The sequence below is a fragment of the Nyctereutes procyonoides genome, unplaced genomic scaffold (genome assembly GCF_905146905.1).
Source record: "Nyctereutes procyonoides isolate TBG_1078 unplaced genomic scaffold, NYPRO_anot_genome, whole genome shotgun sequence".
Classification (NCBI taxonomy): domain Eukaryota; kingdom Metazoa; phylum Chordata; class Mammalia; order Carnivora; family Canidae; genus Nyctereutes; species Nyctereutes procyonoides.
In genome coordinates, this window is record NW_026575159.1 from 37231524 (window position 1) to 37247227 (window position 15704).

A 15704-nucleotide genomic window follows, 5' to 3' on the forward strand; every position below is an offset into this window, starting at 1 on the left:
ATAGTCTTTAAAAAAATCTAGTTTACAATATTGCTTCCATAGTGTGTACATTTCCAAGGCTGTCAAAATTACTACTTTTTTCTCAATTCATCTGAATTTGGGCTATACTAATCTCTACATTTTCAAAAACTCCTTATAGATCAAGAAATTGTCCTGAGTACATACTATCAGACCAAACTTCCCTTTGTTGTTTTGGGTTTGTTTGTTTTTGAGAGAAAGAGAACATGCAGATGTGAACTGCAGCAAAAGGGGGGCTGCAGAGAAGGGGAAAAGGAGAGAGAGAATCTTAAGCAGGCTTCACACTTAGCACATAACCAGATACTGGGCTGATCTTATGACCCTGAAATCCTGACCTGAGCCAAAAGCAAGAATCAGACATATAGCCCCAATGAGTCACCTAGGTGCCCCAGACCAAATCTTCCTTTGAAACACTCTTTTCCTCAGGTATCACTTCACCTGCACAAATAGATTTTTTTTCTTTTATTGTTTCCACACATCACTCAGCTGAAATAGTAGAAGTTCTAAGTATTGTTTACCTATTGCTGTAGTGCTCTTCAGCCAACTGAGATACATTAAAATGACCTTCTTAATTAATAGGTAATGAATCAAAGTTGTAATGTGGTAATCAAAAAACACACATGGATTCCTAGGGGGCCTACTCATCATCCAATGAAGTGTATCTAGAGATCAAGCACATAAATTAGAATAATCAAATAATATAAATGGCAGATATTTGTGATTTCCTTCAAAACAACTAAAATAGAATAAATAAAATAGAATATTGCCCTTTTGAAGAACATTTCATTCAAGAAAAATTTTAAGATTTTTGAGAAAATAAAATCTGTATTATAAACCTAAGGAAAAACTGGTACTTAATTCTTATTAGATTTGTTATATTAAACTAAAAACTTCACTGAATAAGTGAATTAATTAAAATAGGTTTGAATACAATAATTTTAGAAAGAAGGTGCTATTACATATATTTTTTAATAAAACTTCCTTTTGATCTATCTTCAAATGAGACCTCTGAGCTTTATTTTAGCAGTAGAGGCCCATTTTCTTCATTAACATTCATTAAGCATCAGTTATTAAAAATCCTAGCTTGCTATTAATACCTTGCAATTTAATTCACAAGTATGAAATTGTCTCACATTTGAAGAACTGCATGTACAGAATCCCAGCTTTTCAAAGCCATGGTTCATCCTATGATTAGTCTTTAGGGTTTGTTATATTAATAATATATTTGTTGGTACATGTTTACAGATAAAGGTTTAGATTTATTTGCCATATATATAAGAATGATATTATCACAGTTATATGTGTTTTTTTTAAGATTTTATTTATTTGAGAGAGAGAATGAGTGGAGGGAGTTGCAAAGGGAGAGGGACAAGCAGAAACTGCTGAGCAGAGCCCCCCTGCTGAGCAGAGCCACCCCCCCCCCCCCCCGCAATGCAGCTCTCAATGCCAGGACCCTAAGATCATGACCTGAACCAAAGGTAGAGGCTTAACTGAATGAGCCACCCAGGTGCCCCTATATGTGTGTCTTTTATTTGAACTTGTAAATAGATACAGTGAGAGTTAACTTAAAGAAAATACCTTAACAGCATGGGTAACAGGAAATTTGGCCACATGACCCTAGTAGTAAATTACTCTATGTTTAATTTAGAGACCCAAATTGAATCTGTGACATGCTTGACTGCTAGTCATATTTATGCAGATAAACACAATAACCTTTTCCAAGACTTGGGCAGTAAATAAAAGAGGCACTGATTTTATAATATTGACACACCATGAGAAGTGTTCCTGCATTTCTCTTAATTTCTAGAATGCCTGTTTATTAAAAACATGTAATGTATAAAGATAATCACATTGGAAAACAAAATTTACTTAAAACTGTGGACTATTTTTTTGCTTATATTGTGCAACCACTTTTGATCTCTACACTTCACCTCATCAGCCACACTAGTTTATTTTTGATATTAGAAAACAGAATATAAGGCAGCCCAGGTGGCTCAGTGGTTCAATGCCCCCTTAGCCCAGGGTATGATCCTGGAGATCTGGGATCGAGTCCCCACGTCAGGTTTCCTGCATGGAGCCTACTTCTCCCTCTGCCTGTGTCTCTGCCTCTCTTTCTCTCTGTGTCTCTCATGAATAAATAAATAAAATCTTAAAAAAAAAAGAAAACAGAATATACATCTCATAAGCCATATAATAAACCAAGCTGTTTCTTAGCTCTTAAAATTAAAACATGTCTGTATAAAATAAACACTATTTGTCTAATTGTCTATACTAAAAGAAGGTATCTATATACTTAATATAGTAAGTGTTCTAAAAAGAACAACAGGATAAAGGTATTACTGGTTTTTTTTTTATATATGAGGATCTAAAATTCATATCAAGTTGCCCTGAGAGTTATGTAGGTAAACCAGTAAAAGAGAAAATAAAGGTTTCTTGTTGATAGATTTATTTAAAAACTGCAAATAGAATGAGTCAGAACAAATCATATCTAAAAATAATTTGAATGATATTGGTAATCTATGGAGGAAAACAAAACAATAAAAAATTATTTTTGCAAGGTGTATTTTTAAAATTTATTCTTTTACTACACGTTTTTATTTAAATTCTACTTAGTTAACATATATGGCAAAATTGGTTTCAGATGGAGAATTTGGTGATTCATCACTTATATAGAACACCCAGTGCTCATCCCAACAAATGCCCTTCTTAATGCCCATCATCCATTTAGCCCATCCCCTACCCACCACCCCTCCAGCAACCCTCAATTTGTTCTCTATTGTTAGAGTCTCTTATGGTTTGCTTCTCTCTCTTTTTTTTCCCCTTTTCCATGTTCATCTGTTTTGTTTCTTAAATTCCACATGTGAGTGAAATTGTATGGGATTTGTCTTTCTCTGACTGACTTATTTGGCTTAACACACTCTAGCTCCATCCACATTGTTGCAAATGGCAAGATTTCATTCTTTGTGATGGCTGAGTAACATTCCATTATGTATATATACTCAAAGGATACAAAAATACTTATTTGAAGGGGCACATGCACCCCAATGTTTATAGCAGTATATTCAAAAATAGTCAAACTATGGAAAGAGCCCAAATGTCCATTGACTGATGAATGGAAAAAGGTATGGTTTATATATGTATTTTATAGATATACTTTTAAAAGAATATTTCACACGAGTTGTTTATTTTGGTTTTAAAAATATAACCCTAGTGTTCAAATTATTTTTTTAAATATGAAAATGTGCTCCAAATATCTTAGTAATTACCATCAGCACTGAGCATAAGTTTCAGTATATGATAGATGTTATGTGGTCAAAGCAGCATTGTATTGGTACAATAATAGATACATAGATCAATGAAACAGAACAGAAAGCCCAGAAGTGAACACAACTACATGGTCAACTGATGAATGGATAAAGAATTTGACAAAGAGTAAAGGATATCTAGTGGGGGAAAAAAAAGTCTCTTCAACAAATGGTGTTGGGAAAACCAGAAAGCAACAAGAAAAAGAATGAAGTTGGACAACTTTCTTACCATATCCCAAAATAAATTCAAATGGATTAAAGATCTACATGTGAAGACTTGAAACCATAAAAATCCTAGAAGAGAACACAGACAGTAATGTTTTTAATTTCAGTCATAGCAACTTCTTACTAGATATGTTTCCTGAAGCAAGGGAAACAAAAACAAAAATAAGCTAGGACTTCCTCAAAATAAAAAGCTTCTGCACAGCAAAGGAATGAATTACAAAACTAAAAGAAAGACTACAGAATAGGGAAAGATGTTTGCAAATGATATATCTGATAGAGGGTTAGTATCCAAAATGCACAAAGAACTTAAAAAACTCAACACTAAAGAAAATGAATAATCCAATTAAAAAATGAGTGGAAGACATGAACAGACATTTTTCCAAAGATGATATCTGGATGGCCAAGACACAGAAAGAGGTGCTCAACATCACTCATCATTAAGGAAATACAAATCAAAACTACCAAAATATATCACCACATACCTGTCTGAATGGTGAAAACAAACAACACAGTAAACAACAGGTGTTGGCTAGGATGCGGAGGAAGGGGAACCATCTTGCCCTATTGTTGTAAATGAAACTGGTATAGCCACTCTGGAAAACAAATAGAATGGAGGTTCCTCAAAAAGTTAAAAATGGAACTACCCTATGATCCAGCAATTGCACTATTAGGTATTTACACAAAAAAACACAAAAATACTAATTCAAAGGGGTACACACACCCTGATGTTAATAGCAGCATTATCTACAATAACCAAACTATGGAAAGAGCCTAAGTGTCCATCAACTGATGAATGGATAAAGAAGATATAGTATATACATTCAATGGAATATTACTCGGTCATCAAAAATAATTAAATGTTGCCATTTTCAGAGACATGGATGGAACTATAGAGTATAATGTTAAGCAAAATAAGTCAGAGAAAGATAAATATCATATGATTTCACTTATATGTGGAATCTAAAAAACAAAATAAATGAGCAAAGGGGAAAAAATAACAGAAAAGCAAACAAAGAAGCAGATTCTTAACTATAGAGAACAAACTGATAGAGAGGAAGTGGGTGAGGGTTGGGGGAAATAGGTGATGGAGATTAAGGAGGGCACTTGCTATGATTAGTACTGGGTGTTATATGGAAATGTTGAATCACTATATTGTACACTTGAAATTAATATTACACTATATATTAACTAACTGGAATTTAAACAAAAGCTTTTGAAAATTCCAAAGCCCTACAAATTACATGACAGATTATACCATAAATAAAAATAATCGAAAGGAAGTAACTTTATAGAGATAAGCTGTATTTTCTAATTATGAGGTGAAAGAGCTGCCTATTTGATTTCTTCAAATTAATATTTTATTTCACATAGATATGTGTTTTATAAATATGCTCATTAGATTGGACAGTGATATGAATAGTAACTTTTAATCTCATTTTATTCCTTACACTGGAAATAAAATGGGGAAGACTAGATAGCTCTCCTTCCTATTTCACAGTTGCTATGTCTATTAGGGCTACTATAACAAAATACCACAGTCTGGGTAGCTCACAAACTACAGAAATTTATTTATAAAAGTCAAAGCCTGAGATCGGAATGCCAAAATGGTCAGAGGAGGGCCCTGTTCTGCTATGCAAACTTCTCTTTGCATACTTACACAGTAGAAGGGACTGGAATTTTCTCTGTGGTTTCTTTTATAACAACACTCTTCTGCCCTCTTGACCTATGCATCTCCCAAACGCCACACCTCCTAACAAATACTGTCACCATTAGGTGGTAATAATCACCTTCTAAACTACTAAGATTTCAACATATGAATTTGTGAAGGTACAAATTCAGACTATAGCAACAGTTTAAATCAATGCCCTAAGTAGTTCTGCTTTATCAACCCAAGTTTAGATAGATTTGACATATAATCATCCAACAATGGTTGATTTAATTGAACAATACGTTGTGTCGTAACAAAATATGTAAGAATGTTGAGCAAAACATGGTCAAAGATCACAAATTATAGCTTTTCTTGACAACTTTATATACTATTGTTTATGATGCTGCTATTTTTACTCTTATATGCATTTTTTGAAACTTAGATTCACAACGCAATAAAGAAAAAAAATGAATTTCATCTTAGGTAGTGAAATCCCCGCTCAAATATTCAGATTACTTGACACTTAGAGTCATTTGCTTAAAAGTACCTCCAGGACATTTGTAATACCTCCACACAGTTATTGGTAGGGTAGATACAGAAATGCCACTTTCTTGTTGATGACTACTTCAAATTTAAAGATGCATTACACTTGGTTTAAGATTAACACCTTGACAATGTATAGGTGCAAGTTAATTTATAAATATAATATTATTTTTATTTTCCAAACATCAAAAGTTTGCCTTCAGATCAGACTGAAGTTTTAAATTGAGAACTTGAGTGAAATTCATGTTTATTTTATTGACAGATTTTCATGGTACTGTTTGCATTTCACACTGTGTGAACCACATAATGATTCAAATATGTCATATCCTACTTTCAGGGGTAGTAATATCATGCACCCAACAGTGTGCATTTTACTTAAACTGCAATTGAGCATATTTGAGAAACAATCTGTTGTAGAATCACATGTATAATTTCAATGTTGAATATTTCTATTCTGAGGAAAATATAGTCTTCATAGGGTCACCACTTCAAACATAGAAGGCAAATTTTAAAAATTAGATCCAAGTACTGATAAGTAGATGATGTGTCACTTATTTCTTTGAAATATGTATATATGTATATATATATATAATCACTAAAACTTTGAAAAATATATATATAATATCACTAAAACTGTTTCTACTATTACAAAAGGAAGATAAGATGGGAAGTAATGTTTTGTAACATTGAAATTCAAACATAATCCATATGAAATGACCATGAAATTGAGGCATAAATGATATTTTGATCTTTAATCTTGAAAGGCTTTAATTATTTTACATAAAGAAATATTTTTAATAAGCGTTTTTGAAAGATTGTGAAAAGCATGCTTTATTCTGAACATAAAACATCCAATACTCATTCATTTATTTACCAACACATATTTTGGATGCTTGTTATATACAAAACGTTCATTTGGTTACTACTAGTATAAAAAGCTCAATCAACCATCTCCAGTAGAGATCATAGTTGAGTAAGGGAGGATATAAACCTATATAAGTGTAATAAAAAGGGGGAAAAGTGTCATAAAGGAAGCACATTGTCAGATGAAATGCTGTGGAATTTCAAAGAAAAGAGAAATATTTGTATTCGAGATACCAGGGAAAGCTTAATTGAGGAATTCACACTTGAAACCAGGAAAGAGAGAGATTTGTTGAATTATGGGAAAATGGTGAGTAAAAATTACTCAAGTCTATGGAACAATGATTAGAAAATATACAACAAAATATTTGGCCCAGATAGAGAAATAATGGATTACAATATGTTTAATAATAGACTATGTATCCTTTCTTTTAGGAATTATCTTAAAGTCCAGAACAAATATATTTTAGAGTTGATATCCTTAAATCGCCATTTTTTAATGAAATAACTCATATTTCTAAAAATGATTTTAAAGAGGTGAAAGAAACAGTTTGTTAATTGAGGATATTGGAGGCCCTAATTGGTTTTGCATATTACCCCATCTACATTCACAAATTATCATAGCATGTTTGACCACAAATAGCAGGCATTTTAAAGTATTAAAAGTATGGCATCTATTATTTCCACCTGGGCCAAATATTTCCTTGTTGCTGTATGCAAAAAGAGAGAGAAAGATAAATTACAGAAAGTATCTTAACAACAATTTCACATATCTCTTGCACATGGAATAATAATAGTTGGATATTTTCCTTGATGTTAAGGTCTCATAAAAAGAATGTTAGATTTTTGGATCCAATGCTTATATTCTATGTTGAAAATTTATAAGTATTTCAAATTAATTTTGTTTTTTTGCTATATGGATATGCATGTTCATGTTCCTGTGTATTTATAATTCTTCACCACTTTGAGTCAACTCTTGAAAGAAAAACATATGTTAATTGATTGGAATTTGAATAAAAACTTTTAGAAAGTGGATAATTAGATCACCGCATTTCTTGGGAGATAACCTCATAATAGCTCAAATTTATTAGCAAAACAAAATGTAGGATTCAGTCATATAAAAATCTTTGATTAAAAGAAACATGCAGAGTTGTTGTTTTGTTATATTAACACCTTAGAAAATCCTATCTAAGAAAACATATTTACTAACTAGTAATTCTAAAAATAATTGCATTAAATTTGATCTCATGGAGAATTCATAAGACTTAATTTAACATTATTTCTGTTTTTGAAATGCAAGTTTTTTCATGCTGGTTTATAATGAGTTTGCAAAATAGAAATAATAAACTAATATAAATTCACATTTGAAATTAAAGTTTGAAACAATGTTTTAGAACAGTAATAATATAACATTTTATAACTACCTTGAAAGAATATTTGTATATTTTGGCCTTTTTGTTTGTTTTGTTTCTTGTTCTGTACTGAAATAGATACTAAATCTGAAAAAACATAGATAGGTTTCCTTGGGGAAGTATATATATCATTCTTTTAAAAATAACAGGGCCTCCTTAAGAGGTCATGAAAAACAAAATGACTACATTTTATAATAACATGTTTTTACATCAATTGTTCAACAAAAATTAACAAAAAATGCTACTTTGATTTATTTTTTTTCTAAACCAAATTGCTTTTAGTTTCTTTAGTATAGTCCTTAAACTCTTCAATATAGTTTTTAGTTTCTCCAGTATAGTCTAGTTTCTCGTACATAGTCTTGAGCTTTCCGAGCATTTTCACATGTCCAGAGGACCCAAATGAAAAACATGTCTGACTCCCTCACTCTGAAGTCCAGAGAATTTGTTTCCTTCCTACACTCTGCCTTTAAAACTTTTTTTCCTACCAGATTCTCCAGTCTTTCTATCTTGATGACCTTTATTTTGTCCTGATTAGATTTAGATTGCAAACCACTGCTTAAGATACATTACTGATGTACTGATGTATTTCCCATTTAGGAAAATATTTTGGAGACCTATACTATGCAAGAAACTAGGTAATGTCACATGACTGCCTATTGGAGTTTTTTTTTTTTTTTAAGATTATCCTACCATTCTCACACAAATAAAGCTGATACGTACTCACACTTGCATGCACATCTTCACCAGCACTACTCTTCTATTTGGGTAAGGCATCAGATATTTATAAAGATGATCACACATTTATACACCTTTTATCATGCTTATATGGGTGTATAAGTCCCAGATTCAAAAGTCCCAGATTGGGGAAAAGAAAGATATCTCAGTAAATGCAATAAAGAAGAAGTCATATTAAAGAATAATTTAACATGCCATCAGAAATGACCTTGATAAGTTTTTAGGTGCAGTCTTCTTGTCCATAATTCTTCTTAGGTTCAACATTGATTTCTATAGCCTTTTCTACTAGACAATGTATTTTAAGCTGTGCCAATAGTAGCTGGCACAGAATTTTATTAAGTGATTGGATGCTTTCACATTTTTTACTTGAACTGTCATTGTGCCTTTCTCAAAATTATATTTTTATTCCCTATTTAGAAAACCAAAGGATATAGTCCTCAAGGTTTTCATTTTTGTTGTTGTTTTGGGTTTTTTTGTTTGTTTCATTTTTGTAATCTTTACAATTCCCCTCTCTTGAGGATATGAGGTAAGAGCTCTGTGACCTAGTAAAAGTTGAGGAAATCCAATTAAATAACCTCTAAGATATGTTACAGGCTGTCCTCATATTTCTCAGAGAATCCAGGTCTAAAGTAAGAGTTTGAATTCAAAACTGTTAATGTTCCATAACATCATAAAATATTAAAGCTAGAAGGGATCAGAAAGATAATCTTATCCCTACTCTCTTCTTTTATCTTAAAGAAAACAGTTTCAAAGTGAGTCTAGTCTAGTCACAATGTCTGTTAGCAACTGAAGATGGACAGAAACTTAGACCTGAGGATCCAATATAACTTTCTGCAACTAATTGGATACAGAAACTTTCATATGTCATAGTAGTGACTGTGCAACAATACATAATCTACCTTGATTAATGACCGTGATGAAAGGCCTGATTAACACAATGGAAATAAATGCAGCAAGCAGAGTTATTAAATTTTAAAAGCTGTAATGTCTATCTGGTTGGCATTAGTGTGACGATGGTCTTTTTAATCTGCTTATGTTATATTTACCAGGTCTATAATATCTGGTCATTCTGGTTGTTCATGAAGAAAGAAAAAATAACTTCAAAAATGAATAATTATGTTGGAAAAATGTGTAGCTACAGAGAAAAAAATGTTGCTGATATGTCAGAGAAAAATGTGTTCGTGTTGTGTGTACATGTGTGTTGAATTTATATATGTAATAAAGGAGAACTCTTCCCATATGTTCATTTGGAAAAACTGAAAGAATAAAAATTAAAGAGGGACTGAAAACAAACAAAAAAAAAAAAACCCACTACTTGGCTTTTTAAAGTGAAACTGATATTATTTTAGACATTTATAAGAGCTCGTTAACATTTACAACTAATTATAATGGCACCTAATTTTTATTATAGCTTTTATTTTTCAAAAGCCTTTATTTTATAATCACGATCTTAATTTGCTCCCACAATAGCTGTGGGAAATAGTTAAAGGAGATTTTATTTTCTTCATATTACTGATGAGACAAAAAGGTCAAATGTTTAAGTGGTTTGCCCAAACAAATAAACTAGGCTGTTTAGATGCTTGACCTGTATAATATATCAAATTAACAGTTTCATTCATTTTCAATACCAAATTCTTCATAAAAACACAGCCATTTGTAACTCACATATGATTATCTGTTTAATATTGTTTATTACAAAATCTTCATAGTTGGTTTATCTATTCCATTTTCTCTATCTTGAAGAAAAGCAGGATATCCTTTTTATCCTTAAAAAGGAATTTTCACCATGAATTTTTACCAAATGCATTTTATTAACAGCACACTACTACCTATAAAGTATAGCCAAACAACCTAAAGTCCTCCATACAATCTGTGATCCAATATAATACATGAAAATAGAACTGATCTTAAAAGAAGGAGCTATCAATTTATACCCAGGTCTATTAAGTATGTAGAAATATAGCCCCTTTAACATATCTTAGTGATAATTATCAATAAGATGATTTTATTACAAAAATCCCTGTCATTTCCAAATCAATTCTTATTCATACATGTAGTTAGTTCCTAGAGTCAATGATAGAACTTGGATTGGCCATGCTGTATTAATCCCAGTTTATAGTGTGAGTGTAGCAACTCAGTGTTCTCACTAAGATGTGGACATGTAGCCATGTTTAATTGTTCTGCATGAGGGCACACTACATTATCAAGACACAGCAACCTTTTTGTTGCTACTTTTCAATTTCTTGAATCATCATGGCTAGAAATTATTACTTCTTTTTCTCTCTACCTTAATGACACCTAGTTTCTCTATTTCATTAAAGAAGCTTTAGATAGTTGTACTCCTGGCCCAGTTTTAGCCCCTTCTCTTTCAGCAGTGATCTTCCCCAAGCCATCTCTATTGCCCTAGAATATATGATTTCATAATATTCATTGAAAGTGCTGAATTCAGTCAGGTGCACTCATTAGGACACAAAGCTTTACATTTTAATGTGACTTCCCAGCAATGCTATTCACCCTGGCAATACTTTATGCAAATCCACAGCTTTTAGATTTACCTTTGGGAATAAGGCACTTTTGCTTTGAGATATTATACTTCTCATCTATATAAATTAAAACATCTACCTAAAATCTAATTTAATCTGTGTCTCCTCCTACTAGTTCAGGCCTGTCTGGCAAAAGACTGAAATTATTGAGAAAATCTTTACTGACCACAATGTTATTAAACTAGAACTCAAGAACAACAAGATAATTAGAAAATATCTAATAGCTGCATGAAAGTTTTAAGAAAAGCCATAAGTAATACATGAATATTAGAAGAAATAAAAAAGAAAATTTAAACATGTTCAACTTTTCAAACAACAAAACAAAACACAGTGTAGGATTAGCATATGGAAATCAATAGCCTTCATTACACAAAAAATAACTAGTTAGAAGATATAATTGTAGGGAAAGGTCATTTACAATAGAAATAAAGAAAACAAATATATTTAGGAAGAAGCTAATATAACAACAACAAAACCCTCAAATGTGCAAACATGTAGGGAAAACTCTAGGACACTCTTAACAAATACACAAGTAGAATTAAATAGACACTCTTAGTCGATGACTAAGTGTTATAAAGATTTAAGTTCTGGGGTTAAAAAATAAATAGAAGTTTTTTATGCACCTGCACAAGTTGATACTACTCAATATAGACAAATAAATGTGTAAGAATAGTTTTTTTTCAAATACAGGAAATATACAAATAGGACTAACCATAAAAAAATATTAAAACAGATTATAAATAACATGTTGAAAAACTAAAACAAAACAAACAAACAAACAAAACAAACAAACCTGATGATAAAAGGTGCAGTTGCATCTTCCAGGTAAGATTCTGATGTCAAATATGAAAATAAAATTACATATAGTCAGTAGTAGCCTCAAACATACTTTCAATTATGGATAATTGCAGGATAGCATTTTGTGTGTAGGGTAACACTTTCGGTAGACATCTTTAGCGACATCTCTAACTCTTCATTAGTCATATTTTCTCCATGACAGTCACTTAAATATTTGATAACTTTTTCTGACCTTTTCATATTTTTTTAAACATTCCAAATAACTCTTGAGTCACAGAAGAATTATTTGAACACAGAAACTGACTCTGTGAGGGCCGCACTTATGAATGTGGGGGAGGTGCAGGTAATGGATAAAAAAAAACAAAATGAGGGATCCCTGGGTGGCGCAGCGATTTGGCGCCTGCCTTTGGCCCAGGGCGCGATCCTGGAGAGCCGGGATCGAATCCCACATCGGGCTCCCGGTGCATGGAGCCTGCTTCTCCCTCTGCCTATGTCTCTGTCTCTGTCTCTCTCTCTCTGTGACTATCATAAATAAATAAATAAATAAATAAATAAATAAATAAATAAATAAATAAAACAAAAAAACAAAATATTTTGTTTTGCACAGGTTAAATTTGAGGTTGTCCCTAAAGAATCCAAGTGGAATGTTGCAAATACAGTTATATATATAAAGTATATAGATATATTTATATATTTTATATATATTATATATGAATATATTTATATACTAATTAATTAAAATTATTTATATTTTATTATAAATTAATATATAATATATGTAAATAAATATATGAATGTATAAATATATAAAATATACCTTATATATTTTATATTTATATTTATTTATATTTTTATAAACTATATACATAATATATAATACAGTTACATATGTATATAAAGTTTACAAAAGAAATTGAGTTACAGATAAAATTTTGTAGTCATCATTTCAGAGGCAGTGTATAAAATTGGAAACAGATGACATGACTAAGGAATTGCATTACAGAGAAACCTGAGAATTGAGATTAAACCCTGGACAATTCACGATTCAACATTTCATGGTTGGGAAAAACAGAAAAAGTTAACAAAAGAGAATGAGAATTAGAGGAAAACTAGGAGAGTGTGATATTTAATGCAATTCCTACTTTAACAGTATATTTTTTTGGAGCCTTTCTTTCTGTTTATAATAAAATGCATTCTCTCTTTCTCATCATTCCACCATATGTGTCTTTGTGTGTAAATATGTCTCTGTGTGCTGAATAACAATGCAGATGTTAATGTTTCGCAGTCAAAATTGTTTTATACCACTCTATAGTGCTTATTTCCTAAATCTTGCATAATTTCTTCTCTAGCATGAAAACTTTTATAACAATCTCTAATGAGCTGAATGTATTCTTCTTTATTACTATATGCTCAATTTTCCTCTTTCTAGATACTGAATAAGTAAACATTGTTGGATAATCTTGATACATCTCTCCCATTTTCATTTTATAAATGGGCATGCACCTAACTAGAGGGTTCTTTTTATTGTTTCTTCCTTCAGCTGTTTATGCCACAAACCAATGTCCTTCAAAGTATGCTTGCTTTTTCTTTTGTGTATCATGGCGTAAATGCCAAATGTTCTTGCCACTCGTGTCCAAGTTGATTACAACTTCCAGAAAAGACAATTTAAGCATGAAGTTAGTTTCAATTTTTAATACAACATATATGTTAGTGTCTTTGGAAACAGAAAAACTATATTCATATTCTATGTATTAAAAAATCACTGTTCTCCAAGATCAATCATTTGGATATAGTTTGTAATACATACAATATTCAAGATCCCTTTATTTTTTAATAAATTAATTTTTTATTGGTGTTCAATTTGCCAACATACAGAATAACACCCAGTGCTCATCCTGTCAAGTGCCCCCCTCAGTGCCCGTCACCCACTCACCCCCACCCCCCGCCCTCCTTCCCTTCCACCACCCCTAGTTCTTTTCCCAGAGTTAGGAGTCTTTATGTTCTGTCTCCCTTTCTGATATTTCCCACACATTTCTTCTCCCTTCCCTTATATTCCCTTTCACTATTATTTATATTCCCCAAATGAATGAGAACATACACTGTTTGTCCTTCTCCGATTGACTTACTTCACTCAGCATAATACCCTCCAGTTCCATCCACGTTGAAGCAAATGGTGGGTATTTGTCGTTTCTAATGGCTGAGGAATATTCCATTGTATACATAAACCACATCTTCTTTATCCATTCATCTTTCGATGGACACCGAGGCTCCTTCCACAGTTTGGCTATTGTGGACATTACTACTATAAACATTGGGATGCAGGTGTCCCGGCATTTCATTGCATCTGTATCTTTGGGGTAAATCCCCAACAGTGCAATTGCTGGGTCGTAGGGAAGGTCTATTTTTAACTCTTTGAGGAACCTCCACACAGTTTTCCAGAGTGGCTGCACCAGTTCACATTCCCACCAACAGTGCAAGAGGATTCCCTTTTCTCCACATCCTCTCCAACATTTGTGGTTTCCTGCCTTGTTAATTTTCCCCATTCTCACTGGTGTGAGGTGGGATCTCATTGTGGTTTTGATTTGTATTTCCCTGATGGAAAGTGATGCAGAACATTTTCTCATGTGCATGTTGGCCATGTCTATGTCTTCCTCTGTGAGGTTTCTGTTCATGTCTTTTGCCCATTTCATGATTGGATTGTTTCTTTCTTTGGTGTTGAGTTTAAGAAGTTCTTTATAGATCTTGGAAACTAGCCCTTTATCTGATAGGTCATTTGCAAATATCTTCTCCCATTCTGTAGGTTGTCTTTTCGTTTTGTTGACTGTATCCTTTGCTGTGCAAAAGCTTCTTATCTTGATGAAGGCCCAATAGTTCATTTTTGATTTTGTTTCTTTTGCTTTCGTGGATGTATCTTGCAAGAAGTTACTGTGGCCGAGTTCAAAAAGGGTGTTGCCTGTGTTCTCCTCTAGGATTTTGATGGACTCTTGTCTCACATTTAGATATTTCATCCATTTTGAGTTTATCTTTGTGTATGGTGCAAGAGAGTGGTCTAGTTTCATTCTTCTGCATGTGGATGTCCAATTTTCCCAAAACCATTTATTGAAGAGACTGTCTTTCTTCCAGGGGATCGTCTTTCCTCCTTTATTGAATATTAGTTGACCATAAAGTTGAGGGTCCACTTCTGGGTTCTCTATTCTGTTCCACTGATCTATGTGTTTGTTTTTGTGCCAGTACCACACTGTCTTGATGACCACAGCTTTGTAGTACAACCTGAAATCTGGCATTGATGCCCCCAGATATGGTTTTCTTTTTTAAAATTCCCCTGGCTATTCGGGGTCTTTTCTGATTCCACACAAATATTAAAATAATTTGTTCTAACTCTCTGAAGAAAGTCCATGGTATTTTGATAGGGATTGCAGTAAACGTGTAAATTCCCCTGGGTAACATTGACATTTTCACAATATTAATTCTGCCAATCCATGAACATGGAATATTTTTCCATCTCTTTGTGTCTTCCTCAATTTCTTTCAGAAGTGTTCTATAGTTTTTAGGGTATAGATCCTTTACCTCTTTGGTTAGGTTTATTCCTAGGTATCTTATGCTTTTGGGTGCAATT